Genomic DNA, 25,419 nt, shown 5'->3' with positions numbered 1-25,419 from the left:
ATGACATGGCAATGCCTTGCTGAACAACTGTATTTTGTATGTACTTATTGATTGTAATTTATAATGCTCATTAGCTTCCTAAACTACGGCTAAATAAGGATAGGCACCAAAGGTTTAACAGCTCTTTTGATCCTTGGTGACAAGTAGCTGCCAACAGCATTTTCCAAAAAGGATAATGATAGATCCCTATTGGGAAACACTAAATTAGGTTATACTCTTCTGGATGAAACAATGGTGGAAGGAAAATTAACTATCAATAAAAATCTATAAAGCCACCCTGATTATTCCCAGTCAATTATATCAATTAGAGATCAAATAGAGGACCCCTGCAGGACTTCAAATGGGACTAAGCAGGGGCCGAAGGAGGCCAAATTGTGTTACAAAATGCAACTCCATGGGCAGCTGCAGGAGATAATCATTACTGTCATTGACAAAGGGGTTGCTTTATTAGAAAACTGGATATTGCCCGCAGGCAGGCTTCTGGCCAAGAGGACAAAAGCTCTGCAGTGAGAGGGGCTGGCTCCAGCCTGGGTGAAAAATAGTATCTAGATGGGTTCTTCTTGATATTTACCCCTTGCAACTTTCTGCCTTTCAAAACAGATCAAGCTGGGTCTCCTTCTCAATCTACCTTTAGGAGATTTTTTGACATATTGATGTGAGAGGGAAGTCAACGTTTAACACAATTTATTGTTATTTTTACTTATGGCATTTCTATGGCACTTTCTCCTGGCAAAGGGGCTCAAGGCAGCTCTCCGGTCATTAAAAGAGAGAGGAATTAAGAAAGCCTACACGAAGCATTAAAATCATCAAACATGAAAATATTAAAATCATCATATTAAAAAGATTAAGTAAAAAAGCATTCTAAAAGCACATTAAAAAGGATATTTTGGCCTGTGTACGGAAACTAGCTGCGTTGAAGTTAAATATTAAACACTAAAAGGCCGTTGGAACAAAAATGTTTTCAATACTTCATGCAGTAGAATGGGTTTGGGCGTGTGGTTGTATTATTTATTTTTAAATCTACCATGCAGTTGGATTAACACTGGCTGAAATCCAGTAGTGAGCTGCATTAGACTAGGCTCATTAATTCAAAGGAACCTATTGAAGAGTTGACTTACCAAATCCCCACTCATCCAAGGGGCCTACTGTAGTGGTGACTTACTACTAGATTTCAGCTACTGAACCCCAGAAGGATAATTGTTAATAGTGAAATATTAATAAATTAGAATTATTACTATTATAGAATTACAAAAAGAAGAATATTAACTGTTTGTATCAAATTTATTTATTTATTTATTTATTTATTTATTTAAAATATTTTTACCCCACCTTTCTCCTTAAAAAGGACCCAAGGCAGCTTACATCATTGAAAGACAACATTTAAAGCTGAAAACAATGAGTATACAATGGTGGTTTACATCACTGGTTCTTAACCTTGGGTTACTCAGGAGTTTGGGACTGCAACTCCCAGAAGCCTTCACCACCAGCTGTCCTGACTGGGGTTTCTGGGAGTTGCAGTTCAAAAGCATCCGAGTAACAAAGGTTAAGAACCACTGGTTTACATTATTAAAATACAATATTTAAAGCTATATATGCAGGCCTGCTTACACATGGACCTTCTGGGTTGTATCACAAAAAAGACCCTTGGCAGGTTCTGCCCTGTGCAAATAGTTCTGTGAATGGAAAAATTTAGGATGGAGCAAGAAAGCATAACCTGCTTCCATTATAATGTTGAATGAGTGAACATAATATTTAAGACTAGGAAAGCATCTCAGGAGTGAGTGTACTCAGCTGCATTATTTAAAGAATGTTTCAAATTTAAAGTTATCACCAGATGATTTGTTGTGAATCGGCCAATCAGGATAACATAGTTTATGCTCTATGTTAGCTGTAATATGCAATACAAAACAATTTTTTTTTGTAAATTGTTGAAGAGCCTAGGAAAGTAACATGTTGCAAACAATATTGCAAACAAAAAAGGCAATTCATTATATTATTATTTGCACTGATGCATGCTTTTGTGCTGCTCTTTTGGTCCTTTTGTTGTTGTTGTTGAAAGTAAGAAAGTGGCTGAAAATTTTGGAGGAAATCCTTCTAAATGTTTCAAGAAAGCGGTTTAATCTCTGCCAAATTAAAATTAAAAGTAAACAATAAATCAATGTTTATATGGGACTTGTTACATTATTTCGAAAACAAAAATTGGTGCACTCTCACTATCCCCCCAAAGTCAAACACTGTGGGGTAATATCATTACTTGGAACATGTTACTTCCATCCTATAGACACTCTCTGTGCCACCATGTGTTTGTGCTGATTTAATGAGCTCCAATGAGGAGGTCACATCTTCATGTTATAAATCTGTTTTTCTTCCCTTCTCAACAGCATTAGTGAAAAGACTAATGGAAAGTGCAAGGAAGTAACAAATGATATAAAAAGTTTCCTGGAATAACTTTCTTAAAACAGCCCTAGGATGGAGAATTTCTGATTCACAGAAGCACACTGTGCTGCAGAACTCTGAGCCCACTAATCTTCCCCCTTTAACGGACTACCATTGCAATTTGATTAAAGGACTCTTTCTGAGCACAGAGAGATAGCATTAAGCAGCAGAATGTACTTACAGAGGAACGGAAAGTGTGAGGGGGTTGGCGGGGGTGCGTGGGGAGAAAGCAATTTAGCATCCGGTGAAATAAAATGTGAGCCTCCAGAAGATGTCACACTTTCAGATTCCTTTCCTCCATTTCTCTCTCTCTCTCTCTCTCTCTCTTTCTCTCTCTCTCTTTCTTTTATTAAAGGCCCAAACAATTTAAAAATTCAGACTGTTGCCCACTTAATACTGTGGCTGATAATCTTCTTGCCACTCAGCTCTTGAACAGAGAGAGAGAGAGAGAGGGAGGGAGAGAGATCTTCCTGCCACCAGCTGTAGCTGGGGAGTGACTGCCCTGAGGGGGCTCCAGGCTGGGAAGGGGGAGGTGCATAGAAAATCTACCACTGAGAAAAGGCAATAATAGAAGTCTGTTGCTGTCTAACCTGCCACATAAATGAAATAATCAAAGAAGACAACAAAGGAAGCTCAACTAACCACTAGAGGCGAAAGGAGCTTGCTGTAATATGTCCTGGTTAGGATAACTATTTTTAGCCATCTCTCCTCTCTTCTGCTGTCTCTCTCTTTAATTTCTATTAAAGGGAAACAAATAACCAGAAAGGAGGCCTCCCAAAATGGAGGATGAGACAGGACCAGATTCTTGTGTCAAACCTGGAGTCTCATTCACTGAGTTGAATTTCCATGGAGGATGTGTTTGAGCCTCCTATTTAAGGTCCTCAATGGCAGGGGCAAAATCTCACCATGAGGGTGAGTGATTTGCAACCTTTTCCTGCCACCATTCCAAAATTCAAACTATTGGTTTAGCACATTCAGCACAGGCTCAGCAGCTCTCTTGCTTTTGGTGTGACCTGGCCTGATTTGCACTGGGGCGATCACCATAAGTCTGTGTTTACCACCTCCCCAAAGACAGTGCTCATCCATGACTCAGAATATTGAATGCTCCCATATGAAAACAAACCCAGCACACAGAAAATTAAGATGTCACAAAGAAGGTCTTCTACTTTTTTTTATATGGAGGAATTATTGCTGCTATTATTTGCATAGAGAAACAGTTTGTGACGGTAGCCCAAATGTATTGCCTTGGTGAGTCTTGGAGCAAAATGGCCAATGCAAAAACCATAAGAAATATTTGAAAAAGTAATAGGTGACCACCTTTGTAATAATTTTAACAAAAAGGCTTTCAAATTAGCATCCAGACTTACTAACATAGTGCCAGATGAGCAAAAACAAGCCTCCGTTAGACACGTGCATGATACTTGGGGTTCCAGAAAGAACTAAAAGACAGCTAGTACACAGTGATATATCTGGGAACATCATTATAACAAAGGATAACCACTCCTAAGATCCTGTTGATCTGTGCCATCAATTGTTTTGCGTTAGTGCCATAAACACCTACTATAAACACCTAATGTATTAACAGGGTGTTGGAAGTAGTGCTGAAGCTTTTACATTTCCTTATCATTGTTTAAAACTGACAAAATAAATATATGCAGTTTTTATGTTTACATTTTCTCCACTGTTGATTTTTGATGCATTACAAAATTTGTTCTTTTTATGCCAAAGAAGAACCATGTTTTTATTTCAGAGCTAGTTTGATGATGCTTGTCTTGGTGGTATCGTGCATAGAACACATTCAACACTAGTAACCCCTAGGAATTGCCCAGACACAAGCACCACATACTCTGCTTAAAGAGCCGTGTGCTTAGTAGAACAGGAAAGGGTGTGTCCTTACCATGAAGAGCTGGGTGATTGTCCTAACAAAAAGGGGAATGTCCTGATTACTGCTGAGGGCTATAAGTAGCAGCTGTGAGTTCTGGGAGGGCCTTTTAATTCCTGACTCCGGGCAGAGCACAGCTGACAAATAAAGCTAAAGGCAGACCCAGGGAGCTCATGACCAGAGCTCGTGAACAGGAGAGCAAACAGGGAGTTTGCTGCGGGAGTTCACCGGGGGAGGCCACTAACAATTTTTGGGCGGGTTCCTTTGGGTATATGTACAACCACATTTAAACTAACAAAACAAGAGGGACAGGTATCCTAAACAAACAGTAAGAAAGTTTTTTTAAAAAAATAGAAGAGATAATAGTTACCTGCCAAGTTTATGTTTGTCTTTGTTCCTGAGTGCAAAACTCTGTACACATGTAACAAGTGTAATCTGGTGGCACTGCTAGAAGAGAAGGTCAGAGACCTGGAGCAACGATGAGCCACACTTAAGGCTATAAGGGAAGATAAAGCCTACATTGATAGAACACTTGAGAAGTGTCTGTATATGAATGCCAGGAGTGTGTGAAACAAACAAGAAGAACTGGGAATTTTAATTCGGGAAGGTAAGTATGACTTGAAAGGAATAACTAAACCTTGGTAGGATGACTCCTATGACTGGAATACAGCAATTGAGAGATATAAACTGATAAAAAAGAGCAGAGAAAATAAAAATGGATATGGAGTTGCAATATATGTCAAAAATACACATTCCTCCACAGAAATACAGGAGGAGGAGATTGGCTGTCCCATTGAGAGCATCTGGATCAATCTAGTTGGGACAAAAAACAAAAGGAACTTGGTAGTTAGAGTCTACTGCCGGATGAAACTTTTGAAAAACAAATTGCAGGGTTTTCCAAGAGACACGATGTAGTAGTGATGGGAGATTTCAATTATCCAGATATATGTTGGGAGGCAAATTCTACCAAGTATGGCCCTTCCAAGAAATTCCTGGTTTGTGTGGCTTGTGTGGCTGATAATTTTCTCCTACAAAAAGTGGAGAAAGGAACTAGAGGATTTGCTATCTTTGACTTGATTCTGACCAAGAAAAATGACTTGGTGGAGGAAGTGGCAGTAAGGGGAACTGAACTTTAAAAAAGCCAGTTTTAATAATCTCAGAACAAGGATAAGTGAGGTCTCAAGGCAAGAGATCCTAACAAGAAAAGGAGTCCAGGAAGGATGGGAGCTTCTTTAAAAAGAAAACTACAACCAATTCCAACAAGAAAGAAAAGGGGGGAGGCAGCAAAAAAGGCCAGAGTGGCTTCACAAAAAGCTCCGTGAGGACCTAAAAACCAAACAAGACATGCACAGGAAGTGGAAAGAAGGCCAGGCTGCCAAGGATAAGTACATACAAGTAGTAAGGAAATGCAGGGATGGCATTAAGAGGGCAAAAGCTGAGAATGAGCTGTGGTTAGCTAGAAACACTAAAAGCAATTAAAAAAGCATTCTTCAGGTATGTGAGTGGCAAAAGACAAACAAAAGACATAGCAGCACAGCTCCACATTGGAAATGGAAAAAGGATAATAGAGGATAAAGAAAAGGCAGAGATGCTGAATTCCTTCCTATTTTAGTTCAGTCTTTTCCCATAAGACAGATTATGAATTTCCAAACAAATTGGAAATGCAAGGGGGGGGGGATAGGATTGCAGCTGGGAACTGATAAACAAATACTCAAGGAATACCTTACCACCTTGAACGAGTTCAAATCTCCAGGGCCGGATGAACTGCATCCGAGAGTACTGAAGGAACTGACTGAAGAACTCTCAGAAACACTATCCATTATTTTCTTGAAATCATGGGAAACGGGTGAGGTGCCAGAGAATTGGAGGAGAACTAATGTTGTTCCTATCTTCAAAAAGGGCAAAAAACAGAAACCTGGGAACTACAGGCCAGTCAGTCTGACATAAATCCCAGGCAAAATTCTGGAACAGATTGTAAAGCAGTAATTGTGCAAGAACCTAGAAAACAATGCAGTAGTAACTAAAAGCCAAGCAAGTAGAAGTCAAGAACAAGGCTCAGTCCTGGGTCCGGTGCTCTTCAATATTTTTATTAATGACTTGGATGAGGAAGTGCCAGGAATGTTTGTCAAATTTGCAGATAATACAAAATTGGGCAGAATAGCTAATACCCTATAAGACAGAAACAAAATAAAAAATGACGTTGATAGGATGGAGCATTGAGCCGAAAGCAACAGAATGAAATTCAGCAGGGATAAGTGCAAAGCACAGCACCTTGGAAATAGAAACCAATTGCACAGTTACAAGATGGGGCTCAGCAAAACTACGAGTGAGAAGGATCTTGGAATTGTCGTAGATCACAAAAGCTAAATGTGAGCCAACTGTGTGATGTGGTTATAAAAAAGGCAAATGCTATTTTAGGCTGCATTAATAGAAGTATAGTTTGCAAATCCTGTGGGGTGTGACTCCCCCTCTATTCAGCACTGGTTAGGCCTCCCCTTGAGTATTGTGTCCAGCTCTAGACACCACACTTCAAGAAGGATGCTAACAAATTGGAACAAATTCAGAGGAGGGTGACAAAGGTAATCAGGGGACTGGAAACCAAGCCTTATGAGGAAAGGCTGAAAGAATTGGGCATGTTTAGCCTTGAGAAAAGAAGACAGAGGGAGCGATATGATAGCACTTTTCAAATATTTGAAAGGTGGTCATACAGAGGAGAGGCAAGATCTGTTCTTGATCATCCCAGAGTGCAGGACACATAACAATGGGCTCAAGTTAAAGGAAGCCAGATATTGGATGAATATCAGGAAAAACTTCCTGTTAGAGCACTATGACATTGGAACCAGTTACCTCGGGAGTTGGTGAATACTCCAACACTGGAGGCATTCAAGAAAAACTTAGACAATCACCTGGCAGATATGCTTTGATTGTATTCCTGCATTGAGCAGGGGGTTGGATTTGATGGCCTTGTAGGCCCATTCCATCTTCACTTTTCTATGATTCTATGATTCTATAAAGTTTCATTTTATTACACTTATCAAACTGCCAAGATTTTGAATAGAGATGAGCCCAAACTGGAAAAATGGCAATTCATTTTGATTCACGATTCATCAAGTTTGATGAATAATGAATTTTTTTCTGAATAATCAATTTAATTCATTTTTGCATTTAAAACTCTATAAAATGCCCCCCCCGCAGCTAGAGACACCAAAATTACCAAGAAACTTTCCCAGAATCTCCTCTACAAGCCCTAGAAGTTTTGTGCAATTTGGGGTTTGGATATGTGAGGTATATACTCACAAAGAGCCCCCCAAAAAAATGCCCCTTAGCAGCTGGCTTGGGGAAACCCAATCTTCACCAAACCTGGAGGGGTTGTAGAGGAGAGTCAGGGAAAGCTTTGTTGTGATTTTGGTGTCTCTAAGTGCTGGGGGATGCTTTTTGTAGCTCAATGAATTGACAAAATAAAAATTGCTAAAAATTCATGGATTTGTATTTGTTAGGGCATAGATTTGGATGAATATGAATTGATGAATTAGATATTCTTGACAAATTTTGCAATTTATTTTTAAATTCATGCCCATCTTCAGTTTTGATAACTCCAGTTTTGACTATCGTGACCCTGTTCAGTTAACAGTTGAACAAAGGTTCTAGCTGAATGTAAGCTATGTTTCCAGTGTTCACACTTGAGGTTATTCGGCATCTTCTTGCATCTGGAATGGGTCCACAGGAATTGATGCCACAGAAAACCCATTCATCTTTAATGTGCCACAAGACACAACAGATATTGCTGCCCCTCAATTAAAATGTTACCTTCAGAAGAATTTGTTAGACTTCTGGATTATTAGTTTAAGGATCAAGACCTTAGCGCCCCCGCCCCCACCCCAGCTATCATACTGCTTTTGAAATGCTTCTTTGGCTAGTGCAGGGCCATTCATTGTGGTTTAATTTCAAGGCCTGATGACAAAACTTAGCTTCCAGTTTATGCCTATTGGGAGCTGATAGGCAGCTCACTCTTGCCAATCCCATACAGCTGAATGATGTTAAAGGGGACCCCCCTCCTTCCCTAGCCAATCTCGCTGTGAAATGTTATTAGCATTAGGTAATGATCTGTAAATGTGTCAGAACTATGCCACCTAGTGACACCAACGCCGGTTTCCTTTGGTGAAGTCACATTGATTGCACAACAGCAAGCCACAATACAATTAGTGCTAATTTGGTTTCTTTGTGGGTAACTACTGCACAGCACTTTGAGCTTCTCAGGAAGATTTTCCCTAATGTAAAGAAGAGTTTCATGTTCTAGCTCTCCCAAGCATTGTTATTTTTCTCCTTCAGGAAAAATATAATTTGGTCACTATGTATTTTAGGGAGGAAGGAATTAAAATTTGAAACTCTTACATTTTGGGGTGTTGTTTTCTAATTGTACTTGAAGAACAAGACAGATCTGTGAAGAACAGGCAATTCAAAGTAACTTACTTAAACTGTGGGTGTTCTTTATGAGTATTTCTTAAATTTATTTCCATTTAATTCAATATGAAAGGTGAATGTTCTTGATTTATTATTATTTATAATTTATAGTCTGCAGTAACTTGACAGGTTACATTGAAAGTGGCTTATGAGCATAAAACCAACTGCCAGTAAATAACACACAAACCTTTGCAGTATAAAAACCTGGTGAGATGCAGTGTATGTTCCATGTATGCGTCATGTCTCTCTTGATTCCTTCTGCTTCTCTATCCTGCATTTCCCAGAACATTACTGGATAGAAATAACATGAGGGTGCATTTGGGGAGATTTATGAAACTTATAAAATTGTTTCAAGCAATGCCAGTTTAGAAAAAATCAACATGTTTCAGTAAATTTTATATTGACAAGAATCAATATAATCAGGGTTGAGCTTCCAACTTTTAGAGCCCATGTTCAAGGGGTTCAGGGAAGCCTTAACTGAATTCACTAGCAACCACATGTGAGGAATCAATAATTCTCTGAACAGCATGGATTAAGCATCTGGGACCTGTGTTTAAAGTTCCCCCCTTTAAAGCTAATTAGAAGTTCTGGGTCAGTTAATGCCTTCTGCCTTATTTGTCTCCCTTCACAAAAGGCCATGGGTGCATACTGTGGGCTTCCTTGTAGCAAGAGTAAATTTATTTCACATGATAATATTAGATGAGGAACACAGGAGTTTAGTGGAAATTACTGCCAAATTACAGATGCAGTAAGAATTTTAAATCTGGGAAAACAAGACGTTTCAAAGTAACCATGTTTGTGGGCCTACTGCTAGGCAGGCCCGCCCTTTCCCAAATTAAAACACAACAAATACATAACTGGAGGTAAAAAGGCTACAGTATGAGAATATTTAAAAAAGAAGAAAAATCACTGAGAAATGGAAAACCCCCAAATGGAAAAAAAACAAGTAGTACTACCATCCAGTCAAAGCAGTCCCATGAGCCCAAGAGACCTTAGGGTGAATGGGACTGGGAAAATTCTGTCCAGAGTCAAAGGGGGCGGGGGGGGCAGCTGAAGCTCCTGTTGTACGCTGGTCCAGATTGGAAACCCCTCCTCACAGGTCTGCTGGCCAGCTGCTGGCCCTGCAAGCTGCCCAAGCAAGCCAAGCCAGGAGTGCCAGCATTGCAGTTGGTTGGGCAACTCCCAGGGGGCTGCGCAGCATTCCCACGTGGTCGCCGCCATCTTCACTCAGCCCCGTTGGAGTGCGGAGGAGGCTGTGTCACCGTGCCGGCCACAGTGCAGCCCTTCGATAAGTCTTGGGCTGGTTTTAATCAAAAAAAGTATAAGAGATAGCAGCTAGAGTTAACTTCCGTGTCATGTGGACATTGCACATGTTCCAAGTCTCACATAGGATGCTTGTTTACAAAGTAGCCTCCACTCACCCTAGTTTCCTGATATTTACTGAAGAGCATTGGCCTCCATCTTGCTTATACTACTGTTTCCTAGCCTACTGAACCCATTAAGATTGTTACAGGACCAAAAGGTCATGTACTTTTCTGAATGTGTGCAACTATCCTCAGTGAATTATCTTTGTATCTTACATCATACCCACTTGCAACAAATTATGACACTGTTTTGCCAAAGCTTTTCTAAAAACACTTCACAAGTTGCTTACTCATCCCTAAGATTTTATGTATCCTGATGCCCAGTCCAAAAGCAACAGGGGAGTGATGGACAGCAGGCGGAGACCTCTTGCAGATCTATTTTGCCTGTAGAGTTATGTTCCTTTCTCAAGCACTATTTGTTTGAGTGCATGGGCATAACGTGCAAGCATGTGCAAGCTTCATGGGAGATAGCTATGAAGCTGATGAAGATGTTTGTAGTACTGCTAATTTCACATTTCCTGAGGATAAACCTGGGAAGTCTGTGTTCTGCTCCCCAATTTCCAATAGTAGTGGTGTCCTACTATTGGACTACTTCTCTGTCCTAACATAGGCCCACTCCAGCCGTCATGGAATAACATAGCAACTGGTTTAATCAGTTTTAATGGATCTGAGGATGTGGTCATTATATTTACTTTTTCTAAGTTGTCATCCTATTCTGTCCTAATGCTTTCTTTGTATAGTCTCTTTGCAATGTTGCATAAAGTGAATCCGGTATGGGTAGGCAATTGTATTCGCCAATATTAAAATATTTGGTCTTTATGTTTGTCTGTTATTTTGTTTAGTCTATATGCCAACAAAGGAAAGATTTTATCATTCAGGAAAGATAAAGGAACTTGTTTGAGCAGCATTTTTTCCCTGGGTATTTCAGAAATCTGGTGTCTGATTTTTCTACAATACTAACTGAAAATATTAGCTAATAGTGGGGTTAATTATTTCAAAAAGGTGTTTTGGCTTTGAAATGACCTGACGTACAGCTGGCTTCAGTTACACCTGAATTCAGTATTGTCTGCCAAGATCAGAAAACCTTGGGGATATTTATATTCTGGAAGGAGACGCTACCATCATCTTCAGTTTTTGAATTATCTGATTAGTAAAACCTCCTGTAAGAGGATACAAGTTCATTTGAATTCTTCTTCTTCTTCTTCTTCTTCTTCTTCTTCTTCTTCTTCTTCTTCTTCTTCTTCTTCTTCTTCTTCTTCTTCTTCTTCTTCTTCTTCTTCTTCTTCTTCTTCTTCTTAACTTACAAAGTGCAAAACAGCACCTCATTGCTGTGCACTAGCCACCAGGCAGGACCTTGGAGAAAGATGAGGCATTTATCAACATAAGAACCTAAGAAGAGCCCTACTGGATCAGGCCAAGGGCCCATTTAGTCCGGCTTCTTGTACCTAACAGTGGCCCCACCAGATGCCTCTGGGTGCACACGCGACAACTAGATACCTGTCTCCTGATACCCCTCCCCTGCATCTGGCATTTGGAGGTATCTTCCTTTTAAGTCTGGAGATTATAAATCCCCATCATGGCTTGTAACCTGTGATGGACTTTTCCTCCAGGAACCTGTCCAATCCCCTTTTAAAGGCATCACCACATCCTGTGGCAAGGAGTTCAACAGACTAACAACACACTGGGTAAATAAATATTTTATTTGGCCTGTTCTCACTCTCCCAACACTCAACTGGAATGGATGTCCCCTGGTTCTGGTATTGTGTGAGAGGGAAAAGAGTTCTCCATCCACTTGCTCCATCCCCTGCATAATTTTATACGTCTCAATCATGTCGCATCTCAGGTGCCTTTTTTCTAGACTAAAGAGCACCAAACAGTGTAGCCTTTCCTCATAAGGGAGGTGTCCCAGCCCAGTCATCATTTTAGTCACTCTCTTCTGCACCTTTTCCAGTTCCACAATGTCTTTTTTGTGGTATGGCAACCAGAACTATATGCAATACTCCACGTGAGGGCTTACCAGCATTTTGTACAATGACCTTATAATGTTGGCTGTTTTTTCAACCCCCTTTTTAATGATACCTAGCATGGAATTGGCCTTCTTCACTGCCACCGCACACTGAGTTGACACTTTCATTGAGCTGTCCACCAGCACACCAAGATCTCTTTCCTGATCCATCACAGACAGCTCAGAACCCATTAGCTGATAACTAAAGTGTTTTTTGCTCCAATGTGCATTACTTTATATTTTCTTATATTGAAACACATGTGCCATTTTGCTGCCTATTCTCCAAGTTTGGAGAGATCCTTCTGGAGGTCTTCACAATCCCTTCTGGTCTTCACCCAGAAATGTTTCATGTTATCTGCAAACTTGGCCACCTCACTGTTCAACCCTGTCTCCAGGTCATTTATTTTATTTTATTTTATTTTATTTTATTTTATTTTATTTTATTTTATTTTATTTTATTTTATTTATTTTATTTATTTATTTATTTATTTATTTATTTATTTATTTATTTATTTATTTATTTATTTATTGGACTTATATACCGCCCCATAGCGCTACATGCAGGTGTGCCCCAGGACAGATCCCTGGGGCACACCACTCTTCACATCTCTCCATTGGAAAAATTGCCCATTGATAGCTATTCTCTGTTTCCTGTTTCTCAACCAGTTCTCACTCCATAAGAGGACCTGCCCTCTTATCCTATGATTGTGGAGTTTTCTCAGCAGCCTTTGACAAGGGACCGTGTCAAATGCCTTCTGAAAATCCAGATAGACAATGTCCACTGGTTTGCCTGCATCCAGATTCCTGTTGATCTTTTCAAAGAATTCTAAAAGGTTTGTGAGGCAATACTTCCCCTTACAGTAGCCGTGCTGATTTTCCCTCAGCAAGGCTTGTTCTTCTACCCTGTTTCCCTGAAAATAAGACCTAACCTGAAAATAAGCCCTAGTATGATTTTTCAGGATGCTTGTAATATAAGCCTTACCCCAAAAATAAGCCCTAGTTAAGTGAAACCCCGCCCTCCACCCTTATGCAGCATTATGCAACAACCAGAAGATATTACTGTAAAATAAAACATCCCCTGAAAATAAGCCCTAATGCATTTTTGGAGCAAAAATTAATATAAGACGCTGTGCTATTTTTGGAAAAATACGGTACTGTATATGTTTTAAAATTTTATCTTGGATGAGGCTTTCCACTATCTTCCCTGAAACAGATGTTAGGCTAACCAGAATGTAGTCTCCCAGGTCCCCCCTCCTTCCTTTTTTAAAAATAGGTGTGACATGTGCTGTCTTCCAGTCCTCTGGCACTGTGGCTGTTTTAAAGGGCAAGCTGTATATTTTAGTTAAGAGATCAGTACTTCTCAGTTCCTTAATAACCCTTGGGTGGATGCCATCTGGGCCCAGTGACATGCTGATTTTCAATTTATCAATTAGGTCTAAAATATCCTCTTAACTGATACTGCATCTGATTTAATTCATTAGTCAAGAGGGGCCGTTTAGGCAGCCAAATCTGCCCAAGGTTTTCTGTTGTGAAGACGGACATGAAGAACACATTGAATGTCTCTGCAATCTCCAAGTCCCCCTTTCCCTCCCTCACCATCCAGAGGGCCAGCCGCTTCTCTGGCAGGTTTCCTGCTTCTAACATATTTAAAGAAGCTTTTATTTTTCCCCTTATTTTGCTGGCCATATGTTATTGTTTGTCCTGACACATTCAGGGTTCATGGTGAGCCAGCAGGTAACAGTAATCCCACTGAAATCACCACACTGGAAGATGCCATACTCTCAAGTCCAGCCTGGATGTATAATATGTAGCCTGCATAATTAAATTGTAAAGCACTCAGAGAGTGCTTTAAGCAGTATGGGGTGATATATAAGCAGCAGACTTTGCTTTTTTAAAAAAATATATCTTGTCAGAGCAGGATCCTTTCACATCCCTACACGGGACACCTAAGAACAAGTCACTGGCTCATCCAAACAGAAATCCAGGAGCCCAGATTCCTTTAAAGCTTTTGATAAGGTCCTGTTTGATATGCCAGGAAATGGGTAGAACATTGGAGTCAACAACAAAGTTGCTCATTTGGGTCCTAACTAATGTGGCAACATCTTATCCTGCTGTTTTCTCTCATCTGAGATAACTCTGCTACTATCCTCAGCTTCTTGAGCCTTCCCTCCCCCCTTTCAGGGATGGCAGGAATTTGGCAATAATACCCTACTTAATATTTAATAATTAAGATTAATAATAACATAATTAATAATTATTCTATTCCTATTCTCCTTGCATGGAATGTGATGATATTTCACGGCAGAAAATTTATGAAGCTGGCAATGGAAGTCATAATCAAGGAAACCAGCAGTGGAATGGAAAAAGCTTAATGTCTGTCAGAAATTCAGAGAAACCTTGAGATCCACAAAAATATTATTAAAATTGGCTAAATTCATCAATCAATATACAATTTAGCAGTAGAAGATGACAGGATCAAATTACTTTGGCACCACAGTGTATCTACATAGTACAAACACAAAAAGTGCCCTGCTGATCTACATATAAGAACAAAATAAAATGCAAAAGCTGTAGGACGGCAATGCCTTTCTTAGGGCCAATCAGAACTTCAGAAAGGTGTGCAAGCTTTCAAATTGTCTAAAAATCTTAATCTGATTAGACAGTGAATGCAGAGGGGAGAGTAAAGAAGTCCAGAAATTTGACTAGATGTTTTAACAAAGGAGGTCTCAAGATGAAGATGCAGGCTTGATGGGGGGTGTGCAGGTATCACATTATACCTAATGAGAGAAAATAACGGGTTCCAATAACCAAGATAAAAAGCAGGCCACGTATTTATGAGAAAATATCAGACGGGAGCAACACCATTTTGCATGCAAATGTTCCTGAGAAACTATATGACCAGAATAATCATTTATTGAAGGACCAACTTAGTTTGGAAAGGAAGATAAAAAATAGAAGGGTTCTGCACTCCCTACCACACAAGATGGTCAAATCCCCTGCTTTTGGCTTAATGTCTCATGGATCCCTCATGATTTTTCAAACACTTTTTTGTGGCTATCATCAAGCTGGACCATATGAAAGATTTAATTCAGGACCAATACAGGACTAAATGGGAAGGTGAGCTGACTGCTTCAGACAGCACATTTGGGGTATATTGAAAGGGCAGCAGATGACTAGATTTTTTAATTTTTCATTGTGTTTTTTAAAACATCTGAATGAGGAGAAGTGCTTATGAGATTTTCTGCCTTATGTGCCGAAATAATATGGCTGGGCCTTAGTATTCTGCACCTTGAATTGAGCAGATGGGGAGTGCTGTTTGTTGCTCTTCTGTGATGTAGTAGACCAGGATCTGACCTAGTTTAATTCACAAAATTATCTCTTGATGAATCTGGGATCAGTGGGAAAGGGATGCAGCTCACTAGTGGGACCCCATTTTTAAGAATCAGCATGCTCCAGCTAGTTCAACAGACAGTGGCTCTGTGGTGACAGATTTCTTATGTTAGAACAGATGGTAATATTTAAGATTGCAGAGGGAGAACGAGATCCTTACTGAGAAACAGTCAACTTCAGTTCTCCTTCCACCCCAGGTGCCAGGTTTCTACTTGCGGAGACACAATTTTTAAAACTTCAAGGGAAAACATGCACACCGCCATATTCGATCTGAAGTGGTTATCCCTCGTTCACAGCAGTTTTGCTTCATTTGCTGCATGAGTAAACTTACCTAGCATATTTTGATTTCATACCTTTCTGCTCCAGAGCACAACGTGATATAATGGCAGGGCATTTGGAATTAGTAACTTAGATGCTATTTAAATAGCAAGCCTGTGCGTTGGGTCCAAGTTCTGGCCTGCTGTGGGCAGGAAGGGACTTAATCTATTTCATTTGAAGGATTTCCCCACCCATCTGCACCAGAACTCAAACCATGCAGCAGGGTCCCTTTGTTGGAACAGAGTATCAATGCACGCAACATGTAATTTGCAACAGGGAGGGGAACAATAAGTAGAGAGACAGCCCAGGTGTTTTCTTGTTCTTTCCAAAGCTCTAAACATTGCTTACCCTGGTTTTATGCATCATAGGACCAGAGGAGTGCCTGGCCCCTTCTTGCTCTGCCGTTATTTTCTTCACTTGAAAAATGATAATGTCTGCAGAGGAGAGTTTCCTGCTCATGTACAGGCATTCCGTGCAAGCAATATTCCTGAGTTTGCATCCAGGGTTCTTGTTCACATGTAGAGTGTAGACATGGACACTTCTATACATGTGCCCCTGTTTGTGAGGGGAAAACAATAAGTCAGAAGAGAGAGGCTGCTCATGTAAGGGATAAAATCTGTGCAAATAATCCTTGAACAGGGTGGAATAAAGCTAGATGTAGGTTGGTACTCCTAGATTTTGTGTTCTCTAAGGCCACATCCTACTTCTTATTTGCCTATATTAGTTTGCCTATATTAATTAGAGAGCAAGAGGTACAAGCATTGAACCTGATTCAGTTGGTTTTTTAAAAAGTTTAGAAACTTTTTTTCCTCTTGCACTGTCAACAAATGGATTTCCTGAGTTAATAAAACAGTAAGCTTCCCCTCTTAGCTATTTAGCAGGCTCAGGCTGCTACTTACTGCAGACATAAATCCCAGCACGTCGAACTGTCTCTGTTGCATTTTTCAGGGGACTGAATGAACTTTGGTATGGGGAGGACAGTTCTGGGTCTGTAGGGTCGGCTGTGGAGTGAACAGTACAGGGAAATCTGTTTCTGCCAGCTGAGTTTTACAAACTGGATCAAGCCTAAGTCATCAGAGGTCCCGCAGTAGCAGAGCTTTTAAAAGTTTTTTAAAACAGATCATTAAATGCAGTTGGGGGATGGGGAAGAGGAAGTGACTTATTATGAATGAAGGAAAGGAGGTCAAAATATCACATTAAAGATTCTCTGCAAACTGAATTTACTAAAATAAAACAAATGTAAGGGAGAGAAAGCACTGTCATTTATTACATTTTTTCTTCCAAATCTGTTTGACAGATCTCAATTGATGCCTGGCATCACTTAAGTTTAATTGAAGTAACCACCCCTAGAGAGGTTTTAAAATCAATTGAAGGCATGTTCTCAACAAAAGCCAGAAATATTAGATTTGTTTCACACCACCTCCAGGATGGCTTATTCCTCTGTAATATAACTGGGGAAATGGCTAACATTTTAATTTTAAACTCCTCTTTATGGTAGGGTAGGATAGATATTTGAATCCTTTGATGTTGTTATTTTTATTACTGGCTTTATTACATATGATTTCCCCTCAAAATGATGTGATGTGTGTTTTCAAAGGATGGGTATGACGTGGCTGTCATATGATGTTTGTCCATGAAGAGAGAAATAAATAATAACAATCCTGTATTCATAAAAGAGCAATTATTTGCACTGATTCTGAATAGCTTTTCTGAGAATAGAGGCCCCTGAAACTACCTCACGGTGTGGATGTCTTTGTTCATCCTAAGCATCACCTGGAGGGGGTATATCTCTGCATTCCTTCTATAGTCATGAGCTGCATATGAGTAAGCCCAATGAAACCATTGCCTCCAGTGCAGGTGCATTGCCTTTTCAGCAGATATATTACCTTTCCTGCCCATTCCTGATGGTTTTAGTGACAACCATAACTGCTGTTAGACAGCACAGGACGAAGCTGTATGGAACATTTTGTGGATATGAAATTGGATGTCTATAGTCTGAAAATAGATTTCATATGGAGGGACTTGAAGGAAGTGAATGCATGGAAATATTATAGGAAACCATTTATTTTATTTTATTTTTGTGTAAGGAGCAGCAGAGGAGAAAGAGCAGAATTGTTTAGAGAGCAGCAAAGATGCTGAAATAGCTGAGTGTAGTGGGAATGGATGTGCAACAATAGAGCAGAAAGCAGGATGGCACAATGGGAAAGCTTGCGCAGGATCTGGAAGTGTAGATGACAGGCCAGTGTGGGTATTTTTAAAAGGATCTTAAATGGTCAAAGGGACAAGATGGATCAATTGTCTTGACAGCAAGCTTCCAGACAGATATGAGAGAACAATGAGACCAGAAGAGAAGATTGCATTGGCCAAAGCTACACTATACATTGATGGGTAACATTAGAGCTTCATCCCTATCAACAGGGCACATGGTGACTTTATCAGTGGTAACAAGAGAATCTATGAGGAAATATGAGAAGTCCAGCCTTGGACAAATGCAGCGTGAGGTTACCATGAAGATTCGAAACAGAACGATTAAATAGGCAACTGAAGGTGTAAGGCAGGGCGAAAGGAGGAAAATATATATAGCTTTAGATTGTAGTGCAAAATGGAAAAGAACTGCAGAAGCAGCTAGTGCCTATTTCAGCATACTAGCCTGCGTTCTGAGCATGCCAGGTGTGCGTTCCGTATTGGAAATTTCTGAGTTCAAGAAACAGCAGTAATGCATATGAATTGGTATGTTATATTCTTCTTGCTGCTCTTTGAAGCCAAGTTGCTTCTGATTTATGGCAACCAAAATAGGTGTGAGAGATGAGTTTTTATGGCTGTGTGCGTATTTGAACCTGTATTACTAACAGATGTAGAGCCAGACAAATGCATACTTTTTAATGCATTTGAGTAAATTTATGTTTTCCTCTCTATTTTACTTCCAGTTGAAGAGAATTAAAAATCAATAATGATAGCAGATAGTATGTCTGTACTGAGTTCTCAGGTTTTATACTGTGGTAGTGCCACAGACACAATTCCGCTTACACCCTTTATTCAGATTATTATAAAAGATGTAATAAGACTGAGAGCTGAGCTGTTTTAGCTCTGGTACGGATGTTTTAATTACAACTCTTATAACTGCTTTTTCCATTCCAGAAGTGTCATCTTGCCACAAGGGGGTAGGGGTGTTCTATATAAAAAGTCTTGCTATGCATCTATGTATATTCATAATGCCAGTATGCATTTGTTGAAATGCTGGGGCCTTATATATATATATGTAATTCTCTCTCTCTCTCTCTCTCCATCCATTAAGGCCCAGCATTTCAACAAATGCAAACTGGTATTTTGAGTGTTTAAAATAATAACCACACTGTTAATATCTGAATATTTTCCATATTAAATACATTCCTCCTATTGTTCTTCTTACCATTACCATCTGTTTATAGCAATCAATTTGAAATGCAATGGTTGAGATATTTAAGGATTAGTACCATTGCTATAAGATGCTGTATATATGCCGTCCTTCCCTCCCCTACCAAAAGAAAAGAAGACTCAGTGACAAAGAACACGTTTCATTAATCAAACAGATAGCCAGGGGTGTATACTAGTAAGCCACACACATATTGAAACAACTGGATTTCATCAGTGGAAAGGCCAACATAATAACTTGAGCCTCAATGGAAATGATAATTTGCTATCCTTTCTATCAGAATCAGGAAGTAAGTAAACAGAACTGCGAAGGTGAGTTTTTGGATGCCACACCGTGTTGATTGAGTTGGTATTATGTGTGTGTTTGCACTTCAGTCAAAGATGAGACCCTTTAGGGAAATTCCAATGTACAGTGTCAATGTTGTCCTTATTCAGTATTATTCATATTGAGAGGGAGAGCACTGAGTGGCAAGCATGGTGTGAAATACACACAAACACACACTTCTTGTGATGTGATTTAAATAGTAATGAGAATCTAGGCGCATCCCCCCCTCCCCCAGAATGCATCTGTATCTGATCATGAGGTATACAAAGATTTGAAATACTGTATATTCTTGGAAATAATCAAGTGCCAAATCATTTACTTTTATTTTTATTTTTTTGCCTACGTGGCAATGGCCAGAAGATTGTTGGGGGGGGGGGAACACATGCAACAGCACTTGCACAAGTGGCTCCCCCATTTGATCGGTAATCCTGCATGCAGCCAGTTGCATGAGGAGTTTCACAAATAATGCCCAGCTGGTTGTGAGACAAGACAGTCCATCAAACCTCTAAGGAACTCCACCCCAAACAGGATTGGCACAGACATCTACCATCAGTTTTAGACTCTTGTTTACATTTTTTTTCTGGACAATCCATGAAGTGGTGATGAAGTAGAATCACCTCCATGAAAGCTTGCAATGTTGTTTGATCGCTTAGTGGTCCAATAAAAGGTATCACCCTTACAAATTACATTTGTGTCTTCCAAACATGGTTTGTGATGTTCAAGCTGTTAACGACTATTTACAGCTGTGATTTATTTGCATTCTTCATTCCTCTTTGTAATTCTGATTTTAAAGCATTTTCAGATACTCTATGAAAAATCAAGTATTTGTTTTCATCAAGTATTCTAACATATGAATCTGGGATATGAGTTCTGTATTTGATACTTGGTCAGTCATATTTGATAGTGTTCAATTGTTGTTGTTTAGTCGTTTAGTCCTGTCCGACTCTTCGTGACCCTATGGACCAGAGCACGCCCTCCTGTCTTCAATGTTTGATAGTATTGTATTCAATAGTATTCATTAGGTAACATGTAATATTATTTTGCAATTTAAAATATTTGCTATGTAGCTGTATTTATTGTTTGGCCATATTTGAAACCTCATGTGTAGCAACATTTGGTATCTTCCTGTTGGTGATATATTTACTAACTGGTAGCACTGGGAACATAATGTAATGGTGTTTAGTTTGATTTGATTGTATTTCACAGTTCATGGTTTATGGCATTTTACTGGGGCTGCCTTCCAAAATCAAAACAGTTAAGATTTTTATCAATAAAACTAAAGAACTTTATTTTTGAATGATGAGGGATTTCTAATTCAAAATGTATATTTTAATCAACGGACCTTGAGTATTTAAGGATTTTAGAGCTCTCGCTCTATCTCTGTCTCTCTCTCTGTCTCTCTCTCTGTCTCTGTCTCTTTCTCTCTCTCACTCACACACACACACAGGGAGAGTGAGAGAGGGAGGGAGGGAGGGAGAGAGAATATATATCATTATAAGTTTCAGGTTTCTAGCCTTTTTGAAAAATCATACCTGTTGAACTAATCACTTCAAAACTGGTCACCAGGATCTACTTGGTGGATCCACTGTGGGTCTGCTTAGTACCAAACTGCAAAGCAATCTGATAAATGTTGATGCAGTTACAATGTTAAAATTATAAGTGAGAAACCATGAACTCATGCTGAATTCAAGTTTTAGATTTTTAGATCCAGATTCCCAAGTTAGGGATAATTCTATCAGATATGTCTATCAAAAGGTGATGAAAACAACTACTGTATTTCATTCATGTTTGTTGAGGGAGGGAATTTTTCTTAGCTTTGACGAAGCTCTAAGCACCAGTTCAAAAATTATTTAGCTTTCTGTTCTGGAATCTTGTTGAGTAAAAACTGTCACCAGCATAGTTATTGCAGGATCATGCAGCTTCTGCAAGGATTGCCACTGAACAAGCAAATGGTGCATTTTGTTGAAATCATTTGCACAACAACAAATGTTTGTGCACATTGTCCTATGGGCACAAACTCATTATAATATTGGCTTATAACAGCAACTCTTGGGAAATTCACCCCGTGCATTCTCAGTTTCATTCTGTAAGAAGTGAGGTGACTTCAGGGGGGGAATCTAGTAGTATCCATCTGCAATGGCTATTCCTTAAATTATGGAATATGATCTCACAAAGCCTAACTACATGTCTTTACGTGGAGAGAGATCCTTACACTGGAGGATAGGCAATGCTGACCTTGTCACACAAACATACTGCAGGATGCCTGGAGCACAACTGGTTATGGACTTTTTTTGCCATAGAAGATTCTGAGATAAGAGTTTTTTGAGGTGATTTGAGGTGAAGATTTGTCAGTACACACTATAATTTATAGCACAAACATTTGCAACCTGAAGTAGAGTAAAGGCAAATTACTAAGATATACATCCACCCAAATGAATATATGATATTGTCTGACAACCAGATCTTTCCTGAAGGTATCAGTGCTGTGGGTCAGGACTGTAAAATTATTTCATATTTTTTTAAAAAAAATGTGCTCTGTAGACTGCCTTCTGAGTTCTGACTTCACATTAACAGCCAAGTAATGAGTGAAGACTTAGCAGTCTTCTAAGCGTTTTTTTCCCCTAACCGGGGCCAAACTTAGCATAAATTTGAAAACAAATAAACCATACACTTCTGGTCCAGCTAATATTTGGTCATGAAAGTATGTTTGCTGAGCTGCCTTAGTTTCTTTTGCTTCTTTTGAAATCTCTCACCGCCAGAGTTCACCTCACACTATCTGCCAGGTATGGACATATAATTCACAGCAGTTACAGCACTGTGCAAAGCTGGTAGAAGTCCTGCAAAGCTACCAGAGAGGATGTGTAGGGGAGTCGAGCTGCTGTCTGGACGAACTGTAAGACTTTGGAGAAACTGACTAGATTCTTGGTCAAAGAGACTGAAACAATCCTTTTCAGTTATGCTAAAAGGAAAATTTCCTATGGGGCTAAAGAAACACATCCCCCTCAGCTTCTCCACATCTTTGGGCCTATGAGCAAACTGTGTAATAAATTACAGACTCCAACTAATCATGAAAGGAACGCCTAGGTCACATTGGTGGCCCAAGTTCTCCTCACAATAGGGTAGGGCAGGTGCTTTAGCTAGGCTTCTCTCAGCCAGGAAACACAGCAGGAATGCATGACCAATTGGGTTTCAGCAAAGAAAGCTTTCTTTAATGGACAGAAAACACTAACCTTTTATTCTACTCCTTCTCTACCCCCTGCTCCTTTCAACATTTTGCCTGGTTAACCCTTTGCATGGAAGGAAAAAAAAAGCTAAGATCTGTTGCAGGATGTTTTTTAAAACCCTTGAAAGAGAAGTGATGTTATCTTTCATGCCCAACTATTCCCTTGAATGAAAATAGCTAAACTTTGGCTTTGTGGAAACAATGGTAGTATATATCTTATAAACAATTATAGTAAATACATGATTTTAAATTGTTTCATCATTTAGACCAGTGGTATCAAATATATAGGGCTAAATCAAATTGTCAACCCCAGCTAAAGTAGACCCATTGAATGAATGAAACTTGTTAAGTCTATAGTAATGCAAGTGTCATCAATTCAGTGGGTGTACTCCAACTGAGAGTAACAATCAACTTAGTCCATATAATTTAGCCCATAAATAAGTGTACAATTTTTTAATAATTGAGAGATATAATCTGTCCTTCCCCAATCTATTAAAATTGTCACTAATAGCAGCTATACCATGCTTTGTAGACCATGTGTTCAGAAAAAGTGGGCTAGATGATGTCCATTTCTCTTTCAAATAAAATTATATGATTTTTGACATTTTACAACAATAATGCAAATACTTTCTGCATTCTTGCTTTCAAGCACTTCTGAAAACCAAGTAATAGGACCTGTATAATGAAAAAAAAAGGATGGCACTTATATTTGGAGCACACTACAAATTCAACAGAGATTGAGATAACCTGTTCTGAAATATTCCAATTTTTATTACACAGCTGCAACAACTTTACTGCTATATTTCAGAGTAAGAACCCAAAGCATACTCTGGCAGATGATTTGACCACTTGGGCAATTTTGAAGGAATACCATCCATACATTTCAATATTTTCTTGGAATTTACCTATATCAGCAAATTAAGTTCTTGATTTTTGGGGGAAAAAACACCATGTTTTCCACATGGTTTTCCTGATTAAAATCATACTTTGAGTATTGTTCCCACACAAGGATGGCAGCAGTATTTCCATCAGGTCACCTCCATCTTATGGCAACCCTATGAATGAGCAATCTTCCAGAATGTCCTGTACTCAGTAGCCTTGCAAACTCAAGGCTGTTGTTTCTTTATGGGGTCAGACCATCTCATATTTGGTCTTCTTCTTTTTCAGCTGCCTTCATTTTTTCCTAGTATTGCCGTTTTTTTTCCCAGTGAGTCTTGTATTCTCATGATGTGCCCAAAGTACGACAGCCAGAGAGTTTTTGTTTTGCTTTGCTTTGTTTTGCTTCAAGAAAAAAATTCAGGATTGATTTGCTCTAGGATCCAGTATCAAAGGAGGGTGTTTAGGTGAGAAAATGGCACATGGAGAATGCAATAAGCACTCCCTACCCCATCACAACTTCAAACACTGCTTCAGTCAAATATGAACTCCTGTGACTGAATTACAATGAATTAAAATATGGAGGTAAAGCCTCCTATAAAACATATAGGCTGTTATTTTCTTCATGTCATATCCTAGTGTACATAAATGAATTTACTCCTCAGCAAACTTATACTGGATGAGGCAGGTGACTATAATGGCTTTAGATATTCAGGTTATATATTGCGTTATTTCACTGATATTGTGTATTTCACTGGTTACTTTTTATTGAGAAATATGGCATTGATAGATAGCTAGATAGCTAGATAGCTAGATAGCTAGACAGACAGACAGACAGACAGACAGACAGACAGACAGACAGACAGACAGACAGATAGATAGATAGATAGATAGATAGATAGATAGATAGATAGATAGATAGATAGATAGATAGATAGATAGATAGATAGATAGATAGATAGATAGATAGATAGATAGATATAGCCTAACTTTTGGTGTCTGCGTGGGGACATGATAAATGGTGGTTCACACTGACAGTCATAAGGAAACTCATGCATTGGGTTTTCCTATCCTATCACTCATTCATTTGAAGCTGAAAGATGACTAAGCAAGTCTGGTCCTCCTATTTTCGCATACATTATGTTTGTTAATGTTATCTATGTTGTACGAGATATGTAATATTAACTAGCTTTTTGTTTTGCTAATTGTGGAGTGCCGTAAACTGCCACACGAGGAGGAACAGATCTTACCCTCTTCACTATAAGGAATTAATTTCTGAAATAGAATATTCATATTTTGACATAAATCCTGTGTAATCTGCCATAGAATTCCACACATGCATGAATTTCAGTTGTTTGCAGTGATAGTTTTGTCTCTTCTAGAAGAACAAAAATAAAAGAAAAACATTTTTCTGGTATGTTACTGGCTATCTCTGGACCTGCCTTAAAGCCTAGTCAAGCGATTTCCAATAGTTGGGGCATAGAAGCATTAAAATATTAGTTCATGGAAAAACATTAATTTTACGATTCAGTAGTTTGAATTATAGCTTATGCCAAAGCCCACATATTAGAAAAAAATAGGCAAAAGGTATGACTCATTTGGATTTTGCTTTTCCTTACAAAGAAAATAAGAAAAGGAAAAAAGAAAAATACTTTTTCAACAGCTTCTACTTTTTCAGATAGAGCTGTGTATATCATTACCATCCAGGCCATTTCTATGCAGGCAAAT

At 39.1% G+C, this 25,419-nt stretch overlaps 1 long non-coding RNA gene across 1 annotated transcript in view; it reads right to left on the bottom strand.

The window, feature by feature from the left end:
- LOC144583623 (uncharacterized) overlaps positions 1–24,317 on the bottom strand; it is a 29,153-nt gene extending 4,836 nt beyond the window's left edge. Inside the window, exon 1 of the long non-coding RNA XR_013537527.1 lies at positions 2,618–24,317. This is a non-coding gene — a long non-coding RNA (uncharacterized LOC144583623). The remainder of the gene's footprint in view (positions 1–2,617) is intronic.
- Between the last annotated feature and the right edge of the window lie 1,102 nt (positions 24,318–25,419).

The sequence above is a fragment of the Pogona vitticeps genome, chromosome 1 (assembly GCF_051106095.1).
Source record: "Pogona vitticeps strain Pit_001003342236 chromosome 1, PviZW2.1, whole genome shotgun sequence".
Classification (NCBI taxonomy): Eukaryota; Metazoa; Chordata; class Lepidosauria; order Squamata; family Agamidae; genus Pogona; species Pogona vitticeps.
The sequence above is the reverse complement of the archived record's forward strand: the minus strand, read 5'-3'. Positions and strand labels throughout refer to the sequence as shown.